Source organism: Ursus americanus, chromosome 3 (genome assembly GCF_024610735.1).
Source record: "Ursus americanus isolate L20-20 chromosome 3, mUrsAme1.1.p, whole genome shotgun sequence".
Taxonomy (NCBI): Eukaryota; Metazoa; Chordata; class Mammalia; order Carnivora; family Ursidae; genus Ursus; species Ursus americanus.
Window position 1 is genome coordinate 46,500,132 of NC_142129.1, and position 23,634 is coordinate 46,523,765.

The 23,634-nt window shown below is 39.9% G+C and overlaps 1 protein-coding gene across 4 annotated transcripts in view; it reads right to left on the reverse strand.

Annotated features, from left to right (window-relative positions):
- Positions 1–23,634, reverse strand: part of CREB5 (cAMP responsive element binding protein 5) — a 394,423-nt gene that overhangs the window by 366,909 nt on the left and 3,880 nt on the right. The window lies entirely within an intron of this gene.

Below are 23,634 nucleotides of genomic sequence, written 5' to 3' on the forward strand. Positions count from 1 at the left end.
GCTTTAATGGTGTTCACAAATTACAATGTTAGAAGTCGAAGGGAATTTGTGGCAATTGCTAAGTCCAGTTGCTCCCCACTTGGGGGTCTCTGGATTTCTAGGTAGTCTGTGAAAGTAATAACAGAGATCAGTTCTATTTTCAGTATTTCTAAAAGCTAACCATATATTTAAACATTTAGTCATTCACAAAAATGCTTTCACATGCCAAGTAAAATGTCGACTTTCTTCTGCTAGAATTTTTTATTCAAGATGGTCACATCAGTCACCTCATGTTTATCAGAAGTTCTGACTGACAATTACGAATGCCTTTAATTTAAAAAGAAAATGAATTAAGTAATATTTATCTAGTGAAAAAAAGATTGTTCAAATGTAAAAGGAAAAACAAAGAGGTCCTTTATGGTGTAAGGGTGGCAATCAGTGGTCTCTAGTCCATCCTCACCAGCCTCCTCCAAAATCCTCCTTTAGTAATAACCTGCTGGTAGGGTCTATATCCTCATTCCCATCCCACCTCCTGCCTGTTTTTAAAGTGTAAAACGTACTCTTTACTGGGAATGTCTATTGGAAGAGAAAAGACAAGTCAGCATGTTTGGGGTTATCTAAATGTCAAAGGAAAGCCTGAACATCAGCTCTCAAGAAATGGATGAGTTAAGCAATATCTACTCTTAGGTGAAATTCTGTTACATAACGGTCAATGTGTCTCTAGATAGTAAGGCCTTTAGGAAGGGTTCTTGTGCTCTGTCTCTTGCACACTCCACCCCGTAAACACTTAAGGCACTGCATAAATGATGCATCACAATGCATCCCAACCACAAATGGATCCTGAATAAAAGCCTTTTTGGATAACTGGAAAATATCACACAGGGATGAATGCCAGTGTTTGTAAATGCACCCTGAGCCTGAAAGTTATCAGATTCTAATCTTGCAAATGTCTATTCTCTTTTCTGTTCCAGAACAGATTTAGGACTATAATTCCAAAAACAATCATACAAAGAATACAGAACATGTTAATCCTTGAGTGACTGCTCTGAAGAAGGAGGGTGAAATGGCGTTGTTTACAGTTGACAGGCATGAATCTCTAAATGCAACTATTAATAACATGACCACTAATTGTAACAGCAGTTACAATTTCATTTAGTTAGATGATATTACCAACCACACCTTCAATTTCCTATTGCTAGGTGAAATGACCTATGCTTTTATTATACTTTTTGAAATCCATGGCCACTAAAATTAGGATTTGGGGTGACAGACAAAACTAAAAAAAAAAAAAAAAATCTCGTGTTGGTAGAAGGTGATGGACATAAGATCTATGGAGCCAAGAGTTCCATGGTATTTTCTCCATACAGATAGCTTCATTGAAGAAGATGGCATGGTGGTTTCTCTTGGCAAGTTTTTCAAATTATGTGTACAGTACAATAACTAGGAACATAAGGAATGGAGGCACCCATGACAGAAAGGCTGGCTCTGCCACTTAATAGCTACATGATCTTGAGTAAAATCTTCAGCCTCTCTAAACTTCAGCTTCCCCGTCAGACTAAAGACAAACCACTTACTAAGTAAAACAATGTAAGTAAAGTATTTAACACAGTGCCTGTCACATAGTAAGCATTAATCAAATTAATTTATTAATCTATTTCCTCTGCATGAACAGGCAGTAGAATGAAGTCTTTAGCCACGCCCCTTATCAGGTGCTCATTTATGTCATTCAGGCTGGGAGAATCCTTTCTGCTGATTACGTAACCTTGTGAATAAGATCTGAGTTCTCCAAGTGAAGCTGTCCTACTGACTCAGTGACATCAGGCCAAAGGGAAGACAAAATCATAACTGGACTGCACCAATCTGAAGACCTTCTGATGCTTCTCTTCTTCTAAAACTGGGGGAAGCACAATTAGGAATAGTTCATCATTTGCTCTAACACAACCTTTGAATTGCCTCAAGAGCACAGCACACAATTCCATTTTTGGAATTTTATGTAGCAGAATAAATGCAACCTGCTCCCAGAAACCCCATCATCTTGGTTACACATTTTCAAATCTCATTAACATTTGCTGTGAAAGCTTGGGCTGGTCCCATTTATGAGAGGCCATGATTAGTTCAAATAGAATCTAGAGAATCTCAGAGTCTATCCACTACTTTGGGAACTAATCCTAAAATTCAACATTTGATTACTTCCTAGAAGAAAACTGTGATGGAAACTCCACCTGGTGAGGAAAAAATCACTACCTCTAAGTTCAGGCAAATACTTGGCCATCAAGAGTCAGACTCTTTGTACTGGGCAGATTTAAGATAGTATAATTTAAGTGTGAACTAACTCAATGGTTTAACATTTTGCTACCCCTCCAGAAACCCATCTTCTTCAGAAGTTCTTGTTACCGCCAACCAAAGGAACAATATAGAGATAAGTAATAAGCTGGCCACGTTCTGTGCCCACTCCCCAAGGCAAACATCGGGGGGGAGGAAAACACACCCTCTTCTGTTCTCTATTAAGCACACAGGGAGACTAGTCACAAGCCAACAGATTGTTTGTAGTGGCGCTGAGGTCTCAGATATGTTTCAGAAACATCCGAAAACACGGGTGATGAAAGGCCATATGCACAAATGCACACAGCGCACACAGCCTACAGAGTAAGACCTCTGCAGCTCGCACAGCAAGGGCAAGAAGCATTGATTTTCACTGGAGAGGACAGATCAGGTTACAGGAATGCACACATTTAATTTTTATGAGACTGAGCACATGGCAACAACAACAACAAAAAAATCCCACTTTGTGACACATTAATGTAGCCAGTAAGGGCAACTTTCAGATAAAACAAAGAGAAAAGCTTAACTGTATTATCAAAGGGCCTTTGAAAATAAACTGTAATGCCACAAGCCACTCTGACATGTTCCGTGACGCTTCTAGTCTCCAGGCTGGAGAGATGCTGGACCCAGGTCACGTCCCCAAATCCTCCTTTTTATATAAATACATAGAGATGCTATTACTTACCCCTTTCTGGTTTCTCTAAAGAACACTTTTCATTTTCTAGGTAAATCCAAGAGTCACCAATCCTCCAGCTCCCAGCCCTAACCCAAGAAGGGCAAGTAAGCAAGGCAGAAATGTGGTTTCATACCAGAGCATCTTCCTCCAGCCAAATGTAATTTACAGTGGAGTGTTTGGTTCATCTGTCACATGAGAATTATACAACCTCACCACTTACCCTGAAAATAAATATGCGCGCCTCATTCAGGTAAATAAGATCGTTTCAGAAGTAAATTGAACTCCACCACTAAAACTTGCCTTTTGCAAAGAAAATAAATGTTTGAACTTTTTCTCCTGATGAAGGTGATGCTACTGACATTAAATTGAAGAGGCTGGTTCCATGGCCCTCATTCATAGTGAGGCCAGCTCAGGAGAAGCTAGAGGCCGCGGAAGCTTGGAACAGCTGATATTAACTCCTTCTAAATCAACTCTCAGCTCTTATCAGTATGCAAAATCTCCCTGGCAAAAATGGAGGGGAAAGGGTCAAAATGCACATCTCCACTGACAATCGTGCCTCTGGAAATAAAACCACCTTAGAGAATGACACTGAATGTTTACCAGCCCACATGAAGCTTTTAACCATCCACTCCCACCCACAGAGGACCCGTCATCTGAGCTTCACAACAGCCTTGTACATTTGAGAAAATAGCATTTTTCCCATTTATAGGTTGGGAAACTGAGGCAGCATGTAGTTACCCAAGTAACCAGAGACTCACAGTTATAGGTTGAGTCAGGGTAAAGCTGCCAAGTGATCTAGGTGATAACGCCAGCGCTCATTGAATCTCTCTGTTTTTAGAGGACTTACAACACACGGTTTTTACTCTTAAGGTGGTTATGACCTCATTACAAAAATATGATGCTCAAATGCTAAATTAAACAATGCCATTGAGGAAAAATCACCAATGCTCACTGTACGTTCTTTTCACTATTTTCAGCTCAGAGCCACACTAATTTTATAAATTTACAAGCTGACAAAAAGATTCCTAATAAGTTAGTACACAGTTACAAACCTAAGACTGCACACAGAAAGCCAGGGCCACTGTTCAGAACACATCATTTGTTAAATCATCTGTGCCCACGTGACCCTCCTGCTGAATACCTAGGTAAGCTATAATGCCTAGTCTTAGGTATAATCATTTACCAGTGACCAGATGATATGACTCTCTTTGAAGGAAAAAGAAGTTAACGTGGTTTTAAAACCAACAGTCTCAAATACTACTACTGAGGTACAATGATCTACGGGGATCTAAAATTTTCTAAGTTTTTTGGCATTCCCACTTCTTGGAACTCCAAAATTTCTAAATACTTTCAACAAACTTTCAAATTTCTATATTTTAAGGAATTCACTTAGCATGGGCTAAAATAAGCATGAAGAAGCTATGAAAAATAACAGGCGACAAAGTCTCCACAAATCCCTGGATCGACACCGGGTGCCGAATTTGGGCAGATGATTACAATTCTATAAAAAGGAGTGAAGAATTAATGGATCTAACAGTTATAATAATTAGCAATTATATTTTCAGAGTCTCTAAGAGTAATTAATTAGGGCATACCTTTGAGGTATGATGACCTCCATTATAAAACGAGGCAGCAGAGATGGAGCCGAGATGAACGAGTCGCCTCCGGCCACCGGCAGGAAAAGAGATCGGACTGTCAGATACCTGGAATTCCTGAGCCCCGCTGCCTCGCTCACTAAGCCTGCTCACTCTGAGTTGGCATCGGGAAGTTCACTTTTCACATGGCATCAACAAGAAGCTGTCTTTTTTCTCTGTCAACTACTCCCCTCCACTAGAGCTACTGACCCCTTCAGTTCTCACATGAGATTCTTTTCAGACTGTGGTTTCCTTGGTTGGCAGGCTGCCACTTAAAAGCGTAGTTGAATAAAATGAGATAAGTAGAAGTCTGGCTCTTATAAGATTTTTATTACGGTAGACGAAAGGGAGAGATGCGCAGAAAAATGAAGGGAAAAAGAAAAAAAAAGGTAGGGAGGATTGCTCTGACCGAACCTGTAACAGCGGGAATGCCCTGACTCTAAAAGTAATGTGTTTATGCATTTGCAGACTCATAAACTACTACGTCAGGAGTTAAGAACCACACAAAAGAAATGGTTTTTGACCTTCTATACTAAAAGTATATAGCTGTACTTGTGCCTCTAAGCTTTAAGGATAAAGGGTGCATAACCTTCTGGTTTTTTTGGGGGGGTGGGCTAGTCCAGTGAAGGGTAGTAAGGAGGGCACGTATTGCATGGAGCACTGGGTGTTATACACAAACAACGAATCATGGAAACAACATCGAAAGCTAATGATGTACTGTACGGTGACCAACATATCATAATAATTAAAAAAAAAAAGAAAAAATGGCCAAAAGGCACAGACAGACGTGAACAGACAATTGACAAACTGCCAGCAAAAAAATGGAAATAATGTTCAATGTTCCTTTTACTCAAATAAAAGCAAATTAAAATAATTTTTGACTAATAAATTTGCAAATATTTTCTTTTTAAGGACTATCTAAATCCTGGTTAAAGGTCAAGTTTGATAGGCACTCTGCATAGCCTTGACGATGATAAGGCAATTGGTGTAAGATGTTTGAAAGCAATTTAACAGAATGTATCCAAATCTACTTGTTGGAATAATTCCTTTGGAAAAACGAGAGATGCAGATGAAAGGTTATATGTGGAAAGGTTTACCACAATATTATTATTAGCAGGGAAAAATTCAAAATAGGCCATGTGTCCAATAATAAGCAGAATGGCTTAAGGACATTATGACAAACAAAAGATTATACCATCATTAAAAGTGTATTTTCAAAAAATTAATCATGACCTCTGGGAAACGTTCATAAAATAATGTTAAGTAGAAAAAAAATCCAAACACGAATCTGCAAATAGTCTGTGAATTATAACTAGATGATACAGACGGATAAAGCCACAGATTAGATGAGACTATACATCAAAATCACCAACGGTGATTATCTTTGGCTAGAATTTCTTTCTTTATACGTTTCTGTATTTTCTCTGAGTTTTTAGAATCAGGAAACAGTAAATTCCTCTTCAAATTTTTTAAAAAAGAAAAGTAAGGGAATCCTTAAACTTGAGATATAGTTAACATTTTTTACCATGTTTGTGCAAGCCAGCTAAAATTCATCTTCACTCAGAAAGGAACACACCAGCAAGCAGATTTGAGCATTAGGACTGGTTGATTTCCCATGTTAAAACTCTGAAACCTTCCCTGCCTAGCTACTCTTTCAGGAAAAATAGATTCCCTTTTGTTCCTCTTTGGGGTATTCTTCTCACAAGGTCAGCTTCAGGGGCAATTCAGAGGAAAGAGAAGTTACCAAGACCACTATTTTAAATGGTGTGTTCTAATTTTAAAATCCTAGAAGACACTGCCAAATTGCCCGGGTGCCTGCCGGCTTAGAAAAGGGCCCCAGGACTACACAGAGGCAACAGCCATAAATGACACAACAGAAAAATGATGGCTGCTTGTTTGAGAAAATATGCACAGAATATGCCAAAAAGACTCCTACACTGGATGTTTTTCTGAATGAATTTCTTGTAAGTTCTGTCACATGAAACTAATGTAATACTAGGAATCCCTATGCTATGAGGACCTCATTCCAAATGCACCCACCCCACTGCCTTTGCCATTGGCTGGTAGAAATACACAACTCTTCAACTCTATTAAACACATTGTGTAATTATAACATCCCATTACAAAGCTTCCATGTTTGTTTTATCTTTGCCCAAGCACGGCTTTTAGTTAATAGATTTCAGAGTATTTCTCTCAAAAAACAAAAACGAAAACAGCTAGATGCAATAACTAATGCAATCAGAATCACTAAAAAAATAATAATAACTCATGGCTGTTTGCAGTCACCCAAACCCTGTAATGGCTCTCCACTGCATTTTGAAAGAAATTGAAACCCCTAACCTGGCTCAGCACACCTCACCTCCAAGGTCATCCCATAGCATTTGCCCCCTTGCCCACTACACTTGGGTTACGCTGGTCTTTTTCCTTTTTTTCAACCACGGCAAGCTTATTCCCATAGCACTAGGTCTCCTCTATACCTGGAATGTTCTCCCCCTTAATCTCCAGATGATTGAACCAGCTTTGTTTTCAAGTATAGGTTAAAAGTAATCAAGATGAGACATCAATCCCATTAAATGACAAATTTAAATTAGCATTTTTAATTTGGTATTCTTCTTAGGGGAGACCACCCTTGGTTTACCCCCAATATGTGGAAAGTGCCTTACAAATGCTTTCTTGAAAAACAGAGAGGTTGTAAATATCCAAGCATGAGCCAGTGCCAAAAGTAAAAGAATGAACCAGGATTCTTTACTGGTTACAACTCAAAATCTAGAAGGCTCTAACACCAACTTCCCTTGTCTTCCCCGACTGTGGTGCCTTAGTGGAATAGTGGTACTTATTTCCCTTATACTTATTTCCCTTCTGTGTTTCCTTTCAAATAGTGTCCATTATTAATGCCATAGATACAGCATTAACTCAGAGTATCATTTACAAGTACTGTGTACCAGGCAGTCTCTGAGATGTCCCCCAGTGATCCCAGTCTTCTAATATACATGTGTGTAATCTCCCCTCCTGAGTACAAGCTGGCCTTAGTGATTTGCTTCAAATGAACAGAATATGGTAAATGTGATGGGATGTCATTTCTGAGATTAGATTAGAAAAAAAGACTGATTTCTTTTTCTCACTTTCTACCTCTTGGAACCCTTGCTTTAGTCTTAGCCTGCCAACAGCCATATAAATGAGCCTGGGTGTGCACCTTCTGAGACCTGCAATAGCCACATGAGTTTAGAAGTAGATCCTCCCCTAGATGGGGCTCGAGAGGACTATAGCTTTGGCCAACGTCTTGATTACAGCCTTGAGAGAAACCCTGAGCCAGGGGACCCAGCGAAGCCATAACCAGATTCCTGTCCCACAGCAATTCTGAGTTAATAAATACATGTTGGAGAAGGGCGCCTGGGTGGCTCAGTCAGTTAAGCAACCAACTCTTGATTTCTGCTCAGGTCATGATCTCAGGGTCGTGAGATCAAACCCCACATCAGGCTCTGCACTGGGCATGGAGCCTGCTTAATATTCTCCCTCTCCTTCTCCCTGCCCCTCCAACCCCACCCCACTCACATGTATATTCTCTCTCCCTCTAAAAAAAATAAAAGTAAAAAGTAAAAAAAAATTTAAATAAATATATGTTGGGTACAGGGGGCCTAATGTGTTACACAACAATAGCTAACTAACACAACTGTTTATAACCCAAGCTACATACCTCACATTTTCTTTCTTTGTGTTAGGACTGTACTGAAAGAAAATTTTAGCTCCCTAAATTGTAAGAACAAAATCTTAGGTTGTATAGGGATGAAGGATATTCAACACCAGAAATAATGAATGAGGATTTATTCCCAAAGGAGACAATAACTATATTTGATACATCAATCATAATAGCCACTCATAATTTACATACCATTTTTCAGTCTAACTGGCGTTTTCACATAAATGGCCATTTACTCCTCTTGCAAAGGCTATGAAGTAGGTTATTGCCATCTCCATCTTACGGACGAGGAGACTGAGACTCAGCAGATTTTATGACCTCCAGGAAGGCAAAGACCTCTCTCTTGCTCCCCATGCTTCTCCAGTGTCTCACCCCATGTCCAGCACTGCAAATGCTCAACACATATTTGCTGAGTGGATGCTTCACACCACAATGTTATCTATAAAGTCGGGGACCTTGTTTCACAAAGTTCCCCAACTGACATACACATCTATCGATCTCTATATAGACCTGTGTAACACGCACAGATGTATTCATGAAACCAGTGTATGTGCTTCTCAAACAACACAGGCACCTCTGAAAGCTCAGTCTAGCTTTAAACACCGTAAAAAGATCACCCTCTAATTTAATCCTGTTTTTCACACAGTTCTACACTGCCAAAGACAGAGACCTAGAGCTCTTTAACGAGCTAACAACCCTTTCTCAGTAAATCAAATCTCTTCCCTCACATATCATTTCCTACACTGTCCCCAATGAGGCTGGAGACAACAGACCTTTCTAAAAGTCAACCAAGGGAAGTCATCATCCAGCTCAGATCCCCTCATCCCCCACCACACTCCCACCTCTCCCCTGCCAGCCGGGCCTCTTTCCCCGATAAACATGTCAATAAACATGGTGAGGAGGAAGTAATAGGTCTTGTCAAAGGTCACTATAAAATAACCTCAGGCGATGTTAGATAGAGGTGTCCAAAGAAAAGTAACAAAGCTGCTGACAAGGAAACAGGAGGTGGGGGGATTTTGATTAGGAAGTTTATATAAGCCTTAAATTCCTCTTCATTTCAAAGTTTCGCAGTCCAGTGATCATTCACTCTAACCACAGCCCACTCCCTCCTATTACCTAATAAGAAAGTGTTTGTTCACAAAAAAACACATGGAGCTATTAAGTAATCAATTAGTCTATGTTTTAAGAAGATAAGAAAATCATGAGGTATGATTACTCGAAATCGTATGCTTACAAATAGAAGAACTGCAATATATCATGTATAAAGTAATAAGTTAACAACAGGCATCCATTCATTCAGCAAATATTGAAGAACTGTCTGCTATGTGCCAGCACTAGATGTTGGGAAAATGATGATAAGCTACATATGCACGATCAGAACTCAGATTCTAGTGGGACATATGGATTTCAAATTTTAAAAAATTAAAAATCACATAAAGAAATATAAATCTAAAAAGTAATAAATGCTACTAGGAAGGAAAAGTTCAGGGCAGGAGGAGTATTTAATAGGGAAACCTAATTTAGATTAGGAAACCAGGGAAAAGCAGGCATCGCCTCTGCAGGAATGGTCAAGGCAAAAGGACAATAGACACAAAGGTCCTATAGCTGAGAAGGGCTTGGTGCTTTTAAGGACCTAAAACTCCAGGGTGGTTGGGGTCCCCTGCATGAGGGTTGTGTGTTGTGAGATACGGCTGGCCTATCTGATACCAAGACTGTGATCCTGACTCTATGCTTGTAGCCCAAACCCCTTCCCTGAACACCAGACTCAGCATCCCCCATCTACTGGACATCTCACATATAACATACCCACAGCTGGGTTCCATTTCTCACCCACCAAACCTGTTGCACAGGCCATCTTCCCCATCTCAGCTGATGTAACTCTATCCCCCCAGTGTCTCAGGTCAATAACCTTAGCATCCTCCTCCCTGATGTCTCGCTGACCCCCATGCCCAACCTGTCAGCAAGTCCTTTCAGCTTTACCTTCCAACTAAACCAAATGCCTTCTCACCACCTCTCCCACGATCGCCCAGTCCAAGCTGCCATGGTCTCTTTCATCCTAACACATCTCCCGGCTGCCACTGTAGCCTATAAAAGTCCACTCTCTGATCACAAAGAAGGTCTTTAGAAGTGACGGATTCTCTTCTCAAAACTCCCCAGTGGCTTCCTTTGTTGCTAAGATTAACATCCAACATTCACAGCATGCTCTACAAGCCCACCCATCACCTCCCACTCGTTCCTCGCCATCTTCATGTCTGCCTCCTTGCAGCCCTTGAACATACCAGGGCCTTTGCACTAGCAGATCCTTTGTCTATAAGCGCATTCTCCACACCTCTGCAGGAAGGGTCCCTCCCTCCAGCCTCTCTACTCACATGTCACCTTCTCAGAAAGGCCTTCCCTGACTCTCCAGCTGAAGGAGGAAAGAGCACACAGTATCTCCTTACCCGGTCTCATCTTTCTTTTTAGCACGTACTGCTATATGATGCATTATATATTTACCTATTTGTATAGAGATTTTTGTCTGTTGGTTCACTGACATATCCTCAGAACCTGGAAGAGTTCTAGCTAAAGAGAGCAAAGGCACACCTTTAATGATACATTTTGTTGGGCTACCACATGGCCATCTCCAGAAGTCCTTTTGTAGTAAAATTACAAACTCCCAGGAAATAGGTTAATATCTTACCAAGATTTGAGAAGCAAGAGAAGAAGAGAGAATCTGGCTAGGAGGAGGTGAAAGAAGGGCAGGGATTGTAGAAGACAGATCAGTGTTGGGGCATAGGAGGGTAGCACTGAACTCCTGTGACAGGCACTGGAGTGGAACAGAATGTGCTGAGAGGAAGAGGGGCAGAAATGAAAGGGATAAAAGTGTGGCCGTGCCCAAGACAAACTGGAACTCTGTCACATTTTTGCCCAAGCTCAACCCTAAAGAAGGTTTTTTCAGCCAGCGTAAGAGGAAGGAGATTAAGGTCTTCAGCATATATACTTCTCCTGCCAAAAGATTGGTCATGTGTTTTTTTATAATCATAAAAAAGAATCCACAACAAACTTAAATGTCAAACAATAGGGGATGGTTAAGAAATTATGGTATAACGACTCCATGGAATATGATGCATAATCATAGTTTTGAAAACTATGTAGCAACATGAAAGGACGCCTGTGGTGTAGTTTTAAGTGAAGGAAGCAGCCTTTCAAAATGTGTCTATGTTCTGATTAAAACTATTTAAAAATTATTATCTGGACCAGGTATGGAAGAGAATATAAAAATGAAAAATCAATGACACCTTGGGGTTGTGAAATTCTCTGTCCTTTCCTCATCTCACCCCATTTCTGAAGTTCTGAAATATTACTACAATAGTTTTTTATGCTGTAGGGACATCCATCAATATACCTAAAGAATCTCCCTGGGCTGGTCTTCCCAGGAACCCTCACCAGACATCAAACATCTCCCTCTGGTAATAGGAAATTCATGACAAAGAACAATGTCCGAGTAGTCCTACCACCAATTCACTCAAGATTAATTATCTTCTCCATGTAAGGAACTATATGCTAGGTTTCTGTGGGAGAAACCAACAACACGGAGCAAGAGTCAGTTCTTGTTGTTATAGAGCTTATAATCCAAGAGAAGGAATTTATGACAAGTTTAAAAATAACTATAATAGAAGATATTTTTTAATCATAAGAAAAAATATTAAGTAAATACTAAGGAATTAATTCTGCATTTAGTTTTTATTTTGGGAGATCAGGAGATGAGTGTTTGCATAGGCACAAGGTGAGGGAGTGGGGGGAAGGGGTGTGCTGGATGAGGACAGATATTCCAGGGAAGAGGAGCGTCTCAACATGGCAGAGAGGCACTCAACACAAACAAGAGTTTATTATAGATCTGGCTTGAATATGGGGTATACCTACAGGGATGCTGGCTGGGGTTGCCTAGGGGGCTTAAAACGGATGTTGGTGAAGGCTCCCGAGCAGAGAAATGAGACATTCAGAGCCATAGAGTGGAAGGATTTATTCTGTAGTCATAATGGAAGGAGTCTGAGCTCAGGGACCAGACAAAATGGTTCTAAACCCTAATTCCTTCATTTACTGGTCACATTTCCTTTGTCCCATTAACTGGTTTGTCCCTTACCCTCCAAGCCTCACTTTCCTCATCTATAAAAAGGGGTAAATCCTGCTCCTGGGTAGGTTTGTCATGAAGGTTGACATAGATAGAGAGAGTAGGGTCAATAAAGACTAGATAAATAATTCTGTTCCCCTTAATCCTCAGTTCACAGAAGGAAGTAGTTGAGAAGGAGACAGGGCAGAGGACAAAAATCACCGGACTTTGCTCCAAGGGGTCTAGAAGACTTAGCAATGACCTGTTCATGATGGCCAAGGGGAAAGGCAAAGTCAGCAACTGAAGTTCAAGCTGCGGACCCAGAGGATGATGGTGGCCCCTACTGAAATGGGTGTGTCAGAAGGAGACATAGTATGAAGATTAGTTCCTATTGGAACAATTTGAAAATTCAGGAACAGCAGCAGTCCATCTAGGAGGAAATGTCCAGAGTGAACCTAGAAATCAGGGCTCCTGGCTCAGAAGAGAGGTACAAGCTGGAGACACATGGCACATGCTGTAAGATTTTTAGTAGTTGACCGTTCCTATTTCCAAGAGCTGTAATGCTCCTATCAAACTTTCTCCACTGCTCATCTTGGTATATTCATCCCAGACATGTAGAGAAGTTATTGGATCAAAATGCCCTATTTGGCATATAACCTAACTACATCTAGCATCCCGTATTTTTTTTCATGATGTGTTATCTTTTAACAGCTTTCTTGAGATATAATTCATATACCATACAATTCATCCACTTATAGTATACTATTCAATGGCCTAGGAATATTCACAGATTTGTGCAAATAGCAACATAATCAATTTTGGAATATTTTCCTCATCTCAAGAAGCAACCACACATGCCTTAGTGGTCACCCCCAAGTCCCCAGCCCCACCCTCAGTCCTAACAACCCCTAATTCACCTTGGCTCTCCATGGATTTGCCTATTCTGGACCGTTCACATAAATGGAATTATACAATATGCAGTCCTTTGTATCTGACACTTTTTCTTAGCATAATGTTTTCAAGATTCGTGCATGTTGTAGAATGTGTCAGTATTTCACTCCTTTTTGTGACCAAATTATATTCCAATATATGGACAGACCACCTTTTGTTTATTTATGCTTCAGTTGATGGGCTTTGGGCTATTTCCACATTTTAGCTATTGTGAATAACACTGCTATGAACATTAGTGTACAAGTGTTTGTGTGGACATATATTTTAATTTCTCTTAGGTGTATACCTAGGAGTGAAATTGCTGGGTCACAAGGTTTATTGTTTAACTTTTTAAGGAATGGCTGAACTATTTTCCAAAGTGGCTGTGCCATTAGGCAATCCCACCAGCAATGTATGCGGGTTCCAATTTCTCCACATCCTCATCAAAACTTGGTATTGTCTGTCTTTTTTATTATAATCATCCTACAGGGTACAAAGTGGTAACTCACTATTGTTTTGATTTGCATTTCCCTGATAACTAGTGACACTGAACATCTTTTCATGTGGTTACTGGTCATCTGCATATCTTCTTTGTAGAACTGCTTATTCAGATCCTTTGCCCATTTTTAATTGGGTTATTTGTTATTTATTAGGATATGTTTTTAAAACACAGAATTTTCTCTTCTGTGCTTTCATTGTGTAAAACAGAGGTAGCACATAGGCATAAATTATTCACAACTAGAAAAGTTGAATTTTTTTTCCCTGCATTGAAACATCTATGTTCAACTGTGTGTGTGTGTTGTGTATGGAAACTGGTGGCTATTGTCCTTATGAGTAAATATTATCACATCAAAACAATGATTGTTTAACCTGGCAGGGTGACAAACTAATTGTATTTAATTCTTTGTTCTCAAGGTTAAAAGTTGGTGTTGCCCTTTTAGCATTGCTCATTCATAAACCTTGAAGACAAATTGAAAGCCAAACCAAGGACAATGTCCATATTAGCAAATTCACTAATCAGTGCAATATGTATATATCTATTTTAAGGCATAGCCTTGTTTTGCTGGTTTTGTCCATACCTGGTAATGTGTGTACCCCCATCTCTGAAGTCTTGTTCCAAGTTTTGCTGGGGGTCCATCAGAAGTTTATTTCTAACATGTGCTAAAAAATGTCCGGTTATGAGCCACTTCACCCCCAATCTGCCAGCTCCTGTGGGAACCCACTCCTACGTGCCACGGGTGCTACTTCTTGAGAGGCTTACCTACTGCTATGGGTTGAATCATGCCCCCCCCAAATCTCCAGTACCCTAAAATGTAACCTTATTTGGAGATACCTTTACAGGTAGTCAATTAAAACGAGGTCCTTAGAGTGGGCCCTACTCAAATATGACTGGTGTCCTTATAAAAAGGGGAAATATGCACAGAGACAGGCACACACAGAAGGAAGATGATGCGAAGAGACACAAAAAGAAGACATCCACCTACGACCCAAACAGACTCAGAATGATTTCCCCTCTCAGCCCTCGAAAGGAACCAACCCTATCGCCACCCTGACTTTGGAATTCTAGCCTCTGAAACCGAAAGAACATAAATTTCTGCCAGCCATGCGGTCCGTGGTGCCTTGTTAACAGCAGCCGGAACGCACCTAGCCGTGCACTAGACCCCACTGTGTGCCTCAGCGGTGCTCATTTTGGGAGGCAGGGGTCTCTCTCTGCAGAGGCTGCTTTCCGACAGAAATCACCAGAACTGCAATGCCTGTGACCCAACAGCTGCACCACAGTTTTTAGTTAGAGCTGCTCTCCGAGTTTCTGCTCACAGTTTTCTGTTCTCATTCAAGAACTCAGGCACATGCCCATGGGCAGTAGGCCAGAAACCCTCTCCATTCCTCTACCACCACAAAGGACAATCCGGGCTTCAGTACGGGGTCAAATTTTTCCTACCAGGCTCCCTCTCCCCTCAGAATGAGAAAGGCTCTCTTCCTTTCCCTCATCTTCCAGGAATCAATCCCCTCTTCCTATTGATCTGTTTTGTTTTTTTTAAATCTGGCACCATCGTAGCCAAGCCACCATCACATCTTGCCTGGACAAACCACACTAGCCTCCAGACTTGCACCATCACAATATTCTATAGCACTGACCTATTTGATGTCTCTCCTACCAGTAAGTTCTGGGAGGCAAGGGACCGTGTCTGGCTTTGATCATGTGTCCCTAGTACCTGGCACATAATAGGTGCTCAGTAAATATCCGATAAAGGAAGGGAGAAAGGGAAAGAGAGATGGAGGGAAGAAGGAAGCGGGGGGGGGGGGGGGGCGGGGAGGGAAGTGTGGGCTTATATATTCCCTTACATAAACTACAGGTCTATCTTTTTTCATTTGAACATATCAGTTGAGCATATCCTTACACTAAGGCAATCAAGTCAATACAAATAGACATGTTCAAATAATGCCAAACGGTATGTTTTTCAAATCAAATGATGCAGCTTTCTATACACAGGGCCCATCAAGATCCAAGCCAGTCTCCAGAAAAAGAAGGCATTCAGTGCTGTGTGCTTAGCTACTGTCTTCCCTGGATTATCCTATGGATCAGAATCACCTTACATGTCACCTCTCTGCATTGACCGGAAATGCACAAGTCCTCTTTAAATTTTTACTCTTGCCATTAAGATACTAAAGCTGCTACACCTGAGGTTGAGTAAGTTGTCTATGCATTCTATTGCTCCATCTGGGGAATGGGTACATGCAAACTTTATCCCTCTCTTTTTAAAAAATTATGTTAAAATACATATAACATGAAATTAACTATGTTAGCCATTTTTAAGTGTATGGTTCAGTACTGTGAAGTATATTCACACTGTCATGCAACCAGTCTCCAGAATCCCCTATTCTTTAAACAAACATTAAAAAACTAAAACTATATAAAGGAATATAAGACTTCCAAAGGAAACCTCCTAAAATATCTGCTAAATGTTAAATAAAGATAAAGCATCCCGTTTACAACCTTCCTTTTCAAGATGCTGGAGTTTGGGGCACCAGGGAGCTCACTTGGTTGAGCATCTGCCTTCAGCTCTGGTCATGACCCTGGAGTCCCAGGATCGAGTCCCAGGATCGAGTGCCAGGATCCAGCCCCACATCGAGCCCCGCACTGGGCTCTCTGCTCAGCGGGGAGTCTGCTTTTCCCTCTGCCCCTGACCCTGCTCTCTCTCAAATAAATAAATAAATAAAAGTCTTTTAAAGACACTATAGTTTTTATGCTTTAGGGAGGAAAAAAGTGCACATTTCCTGGAAAGGATAAAAATACCCTCGGGTTAAAGGGTTAACCCGTCTGTCTTAAGAATGTCCCTTCCAAAAGGCATGCCAAATAATTACATGTAATTTTTTTTTATCCCTGATTTTTGCAAGTGCTCCTCAGGCACATGAAAAAAATGTGCATCTTTGCCAGTACTGCCTCCAACCAATGAGCAGACATCACTGTTCTGTTTTTTAATGTTTTGAATGATTTGGAGATTAGCATGGGTACTTAACAAAAAGTACAATTTCAAATTACATGCTGCTTCATGGTGCCAAAACACTGTGCACCATCATCTTTGATGACGTCCACCATCACGGCACTAAGAATGGTGGTTGTTAGTCATCTGGCTTTGCAAAGCTGGAAGACAAAATTGTAAACAATGTGTGCCTAAACAGGCCATATTAGAAAAAAAGAGTGTCTTAAATATGGTTTCAATTTTTTTAAAATCTAGCAATATCTTTTAATCAACAATGTGTGTATCTAAATCAATGTGACAAATAGATACTTGCTCAAAAGGAGAACAATTCATCCATGGGCATCCTAAAAAAGATGATAATCACATTTGCAAATATATATATACACATACACACACACACACACACACACACACACACACACATGCGCTAGTAACATCCGGGTCCTTCCCTGGTCGAGGTTTTTATTTATATACAAGCTTAACCACCATAACCACATATATATATGGATACTAAAATTGCTTTAACTTTAGTATAATGCTTAGAAGACTCAAACTAACCCATCCCTGGCACTGGTCACAGATTGCATTATTAATCATGGCTTGTAGCTCATGCATGGAAAACCCAGAGGTGCAGACAGAAACTGCACATAGCTAAGTCCAACCCTAGTCATGATTAGGAGAAAACAAAAACAAAATACTCAAAAGCAGATGAGTCCAGGCCAAGTGTGAAGACAGTACCTCGGTAAAACAAGAGCTAAAATGTTTTCCCGAAGATAATTCAGGAGCTCTCTATCTTGCTTCATGAAGGAAAACCCCAAACTCTTTACTTTCAGTCTCTAAAAGAGTTGAACAATTTACATCTTTAATCTCATTGTCTTTCCACCAAGTCTTCAACAGTCAATCACAAAGTAGCCTTAAAGAAAGTTTCCCTAGATACCACTAAAAACACAGGTTTGTAACAGATGTCTCCATGCAACTTCTAGAATAGATCCCATGTGAAGAGGCTGACAGACCCAGATGTATTTATTCATCAACCCAGGTACATGTAGCCTGGAGCTGGGAAGCAAGAGTTATTAGCAGAGAAATCATTTAAGTGCAAATAATGTATGCAAAAGCATCAGAAAAAAAATGTTATTTGTAAGTTCAAAGACAAATGCAATCGTACACACGTACACACAACTGGAAAATCCCCACCTGGAAACCACCCAGAGTAGTGCTTATCTTTAGGCACTAATAAATGGGAGCCCTTGTCTCACACTCTTCTAATTAACGAACACGATGCCTTGCCTTGTCAATCCCTCAGGTTCTTCTAATACGTGGAGATAAAAATTTTTCCAGTGAATAACATGACGGAAGACACAAATATATTCACCACAAAATGTAGAGAAATGTCCCATTCTGTACTTAAAAATGGTTGTAAGTCATGTTTAAAAAGCACATGGCCACATAGACATGTACTTGGAAACAGACCGCTATGCAGGGGATAAGGAGAGAGGTTCAGGGTGGAATGACTCACAAATTCGGGAATGCAGAGGCTTTCAGCAGCACGAAGTCACAAGGGACCATCCTTGAGGTCTCTCCTCCCCTCCACAAACAACACTGTTTGTTGACTTGGAAAGAAGATGGTGAGGAGTTTGGAAATCATTGTTTTTAATTTTTAGTTCTTTGCATCCTTGTATTGAATGCACAAACTGGCATATTGCTAAAAATGTATTAAAGGAGCACGTTCTGGTGTGCATTGAGAAATACTGATTCTTCTAATATTTTATAGGATGACAAACGGAATAAACACGCTAAGTCAAGGAGCTATAACTAATATCCTGACGAGAGCAAAGGGCAAGTCTGTTCTCTGCAATGACACAAAGCTTGTTAAAAGCTTAGAGGGAAACGCAAGGGGATCCAGCTGTCTTAAACACAGTAAGATTTTTCCCTCCGAAAAGAGCTAAAGACAAGTAGTACACGGGGCAAAGAAGTAAACCAGTAAAATAACCAAAATGTGGTGATCTTGACCTTTTTCAAAATGGAGGGTTTCTAAGAGGCTGCATGCAAACCAAATTGAATGTTAAGATTTGGGGGGAAGCAAACCATTTAAAACCATTTCAAATATTTGAAACTTATACAAAGCAGAGTTCATCTGAGGCACAAACAGTTGTCTTCCAAATTATTCAATCGTGCATTTTAATTTTTATTGATTATATTTCCTTAAATACGTTTTGTAGCGTGCAGCATGCCTATGTCAACCACTCGCTGCTCTTGAACTCTGAATGCTTGCCTGCAGTCCCCTTCCGCCAATAGACCATAGAATGTTAGAGCAGAAGATACCATAGAGATCAGGTAGAATTGCAGTTCGCAAACCCGGCTATATTTTAGAAACACTTTTGGAGCTTTTTAAAAATACAAAGGCCCAGGTCCCCACCCCAAACCAATCAAATCGGAATTAGGGGTGGGAAGGAGGTACCCATACTTTTAACAAACTCCACAGGTGGTTCTACTGGGCTGCCAGGATTAAGAACCATTGAAACAGAGTGTAGATTTGCACTGCCTGACACCACTGTCACTTGGCAGTCATGTGGCTACAGAGCACTTGAAATGTGACTGGCCTGAACTGAGACCTGTGGTAACTGCAAACTACATACCGGATTTCAAAGACTTAGGACCAACAAAAAAAATCACAAAGTCTCTCCTCAACATTTTTATATTGATTATATGTTGAAATGATACTATTTCAGATACCCTGGGTTAAATAAAACATGTTATTAAAATTAACCATTTCTTTTTACCTCTTTAGTGCGGCTACTAGAACACTTAAAATTACTGCATTTATGGCTCCCACTGTTGGACAGTGCTGGTCCAGACCAACCCTCTTTTATCACACACAAAGAAACTGAGGCAGAGAAGCATAATTAGTTGAAGGCAGCACTTTGGGGATCCCTTCTTCCAGTCTTAGTCTTTTCCTGTGGCCATGAACCACATGGTTTTGCAGAGCTACGGCAGAGCCTGGGATGCCATCAATCGGATTTCAAACTTTTCTCTCTTTTGTCTTGCTAATTATTTCTTCTACCATTGGATATTAAAATCTATTTTTCCTTATGGAAAAACGTCCCCTCTTCCGTTAATGCACACACTTGTGATTTGTTATTGTAGGGTTACTCATAAAAGCAGAGTAACCAAAATGGACGCTTAAAAATAAATCTAGAAAAACATTAGCATAAGGAAAATGCAGAGAATGGATGAAGAAGACCATTAAGGCTTTTAAGTTCCAGCTTTGTGACTGTTTTACCATGTTGTAGTTTAGTAAATAACCTCAGAGACCCTCTGCAGCCCGAGAGCCATCTTCAACACAGTCCGTGCTCGGAATGTGGAAGTTTGAGAACTGAGAATATTGTCCTTCCTCCCAGACGGCAGTGTTTTCTGGACAATGTGGTCATTGCAGGAAGGCAGATCAGGCTCTTCATGATGGCCTGCCACATCACACCTAGTCACCCTGGTGGAAACAGATTTTATCCTCAATGCCTTCTACCCTCCAGGCCAAGGTTTAGTACCTGGTCATTCAGAGGCCAAACAGCATCATCGCTGACTTAGAGAAGAAGATCTTGTTTTGATAAAGTGAAAGGGTCCTACCAGATCTGGCAAATGGAGATGAAATGTATTTCTTCTTATAATCAGCTAATTCAAACAAAAACAAAGATGTTTTTTGTTGCATGTGGTTTTCCCCCTTGGGAAGCCGGCAGAGAGAGAATTGCATAAAATTGGCTGAAATGTGTTGTAGTTGAGGAATCATGCAACACAGGGGCTCTTCAGTGTAATAAAAGAATAAAAGAGACCTGAATTCTGATATAAAGTGTTCACGCAAAGAGCTGGAAAGGAAACCTACAGCTCAAGCCAAATAACACATACAGTAGATGCATTCAAGATTTCTATTGAGATATTCTTGTTCCCCATCCTAAACACAGCATAACCTAAATGTCATCTTCAATCATATGTGTGGTGCTCTGGAGCCCCCTATGTCGCTTGTGTGATTTCTATCAGCTATGATTAGTCAAGTTTTGCCAGTCAAACCTCAAAGAGCATACTTCTAGACTCAACGCACTTCTGATGTAGTAACATTCACCTCCAAACACTCTCGTATACACCGACCTGGAAAGATAATACACTAGAGACAGATTCTGGGCGAAAGTACATTTGCCAGAGTGAAAATAGCACTTGTTGCTCTATTCAACACAAAGAAAAATGACTTTAACTTAAAATGATTTTTCAGATCCCTTCTTCAAAGGTGATTAAGAAAAGTAAGGAAGTAACAAAAATTACTACCTTATCCTGCAGGGGTGTTTTAGAACATCTTTAAGTTCTGCCTGGTTTTTAGTCTCAAATGAAATCTAGAGGGTGCTGTTTACAGAGCGTGTCTAATAATAATGGTGAAGAATAAGAAGAATGGCTTTCCAATAAGAAGGTCAACATGAAAAAAATTAGCGTTACAAATATATTAGCATACACAGAATAGAAACTACAGTTTTATGGTCAGGGGATTCATTCAAAAGATCTGATAGAAATTGTCTTTGAAAGGTTAGTGATCAAAAGGCTTGAAAAGAGCAAAGCATCCAAAGCCATGGGTTATGTTTCATTCACGACCATTTATGGCAGCCTGGCTCATGGAAAGAGAACCCGACCTGGAGGCCGGGCCCTGGCTTTTCGGCTCAGTTTGGCACTCTCTAGCTCTGGGCCTCGGTGAGCCAGGGGACACAACCAGGCCTTAGGTACTCCTCTGCAAAGTGACAAGGTTGGTCTATCAACGAGAAGACCTCCCCAGCTCTGGCTCTGCATAGGCTATAGCAAGCCTTTCTATCTTGCCATCAGAATCCCTGGTCCAAAAGGAATTCTTCCTCTCCGAGATTAGTTCAAGCCAAACGCCAACATGGTAGTTTTCAATGCTTGTTAATTTTAGGGTAGAGATTAGAAATGCAAACCTTGAGAAAACAGAAGGAAACAACTAAAATATGTGTTTTTAAAGTGTTAAATTGATTCTGATCTATTTCTCAGAAAACAGAAATGAGCAATAGAGTAAGCTTGACAGAAAGAAATACAGAAATGCCAACGTCATGTCTTGCACGTTCCGAAATTTATCCAAACTGTGTAAGTTTTATTTTGAATGTCCCAGAGTCTCAATACGAACTTCAAAAATTTTACTCTTGTTTCTGGCATACTGTTATCACTACCTGAAAATTTGTAAAAGCCTTCTCACTCTTTTTTCTCTTATGTTAAATCCATGATTTACGATTCCCAACAATGGAATACTAATGGACCCTCAAAATCACTAATTGCCCATTTTTTCCCTAATTACAAAATATAATAACTTTTTAGTGAAAACATTAAACATGATGTCATTTTTAAAGTGTCAGAGTTTCTATTTAAAGCAATGCCACAAAACAGATAGCTTATTTCGTTTACAAATAGCAATACAAAAAGGTTCTTTAAGTCTCTTTAGCATATCTGAAAGTGCTTCTTTCTCACACTTAAATGTTTGAGGCTATTGCCCCCAGTTCATTACCTTATCTCAGTTGCATAATTTTCTTAAATAGCATTCAGAGAGACAGTACTAGATATACATTTTTAAACACTAATTTACAAAAAGCATTGGTAGATTCCCATAATACAGCTGGTAGTCAAACTGGACAAGATAATGAATTGACTGAGATCATTGCTCCATCTTCATCCAAGAAAGCTGCCTCTAAAAAAAGATCTTAAATTGCTGTAGAAATCCAATTTGTAAGAAGCAAAAGAAGCGTATAGATGGGAAACACCAGCCATGATCACATTAATTTTGTGACTAACAGCACTGCTTTGAAGTGAAGAAGCAGGAAAAAAAAAAGATGACAAACATAATAAGTCTACTCAAATCCCCAATTTTAATCTAACAACACAATCAGAAGAAAACCAACTACAAACACAAAGTTCACATCTTGAGGATATAGCAAATGCCACCTTCTCACAAAACAATTTTCAGCTTAATAAGAAACAAACTCCAAGGCTAAGGAAATACTATAGAAAGTGATGCATCGTTGCTAAAAGGCAAATTATAGTAAGAAATCAGGACACCAGGAACTTGACATTGGTACCAACAGCCATGGAAAGTCCATGATCAACTGGTTTGTGAATCTGCAGGTGTGGGAAACTGACAATTAGTCGTATGAAAATCTTCAACCTACAGTAATTGAAAAGCTATACAGGAAACGTCTCTCTGGCACACTACCATTCATTTAACGTCCTATTCAACTCAAAGCTGCAGTGTCACAGAGATGGGTCCATGTTTTTGTGGGAATGTTCTAATAAACTATCTACACATGCAGAAACTTATTGACAGGAAGTTTATGTAAATTCAACAATTTATATTCAAAAACAGCCTGAAGGTATTATCAATTTAAGCAAACATGTTTACCCCCAGTAAAGTTGAAAAATACAAGTCATTACGCATCAGTCAGGATTTTAAAATAACAGATCTATATAAAATGATGCAAAGGAAAATGAGGACATTTATATGGAGGCACCAGTGAGTTCTATTATTGTTTTCTTTTTAAGTTTTAAAACTAAAGTAATAGCTGATATTCAGTCAACAACATCCTACTTCAGGGGAATACATATTGAGGCTTGGGTGCGGAGAATGGTTTTTTTATTTTATTTTCATTTTTAGTTTTCTCTTTTAAAAATGCCTTCCTTATTAAAACTTAAGTACTTATTAAAGTGATTCATGAAGGCCTGTGGAAAAAGGAATTCTTACCTGACACATTATTTAACATGCTTCATAGCTCCCCCCCTGCAGTTCACACGCC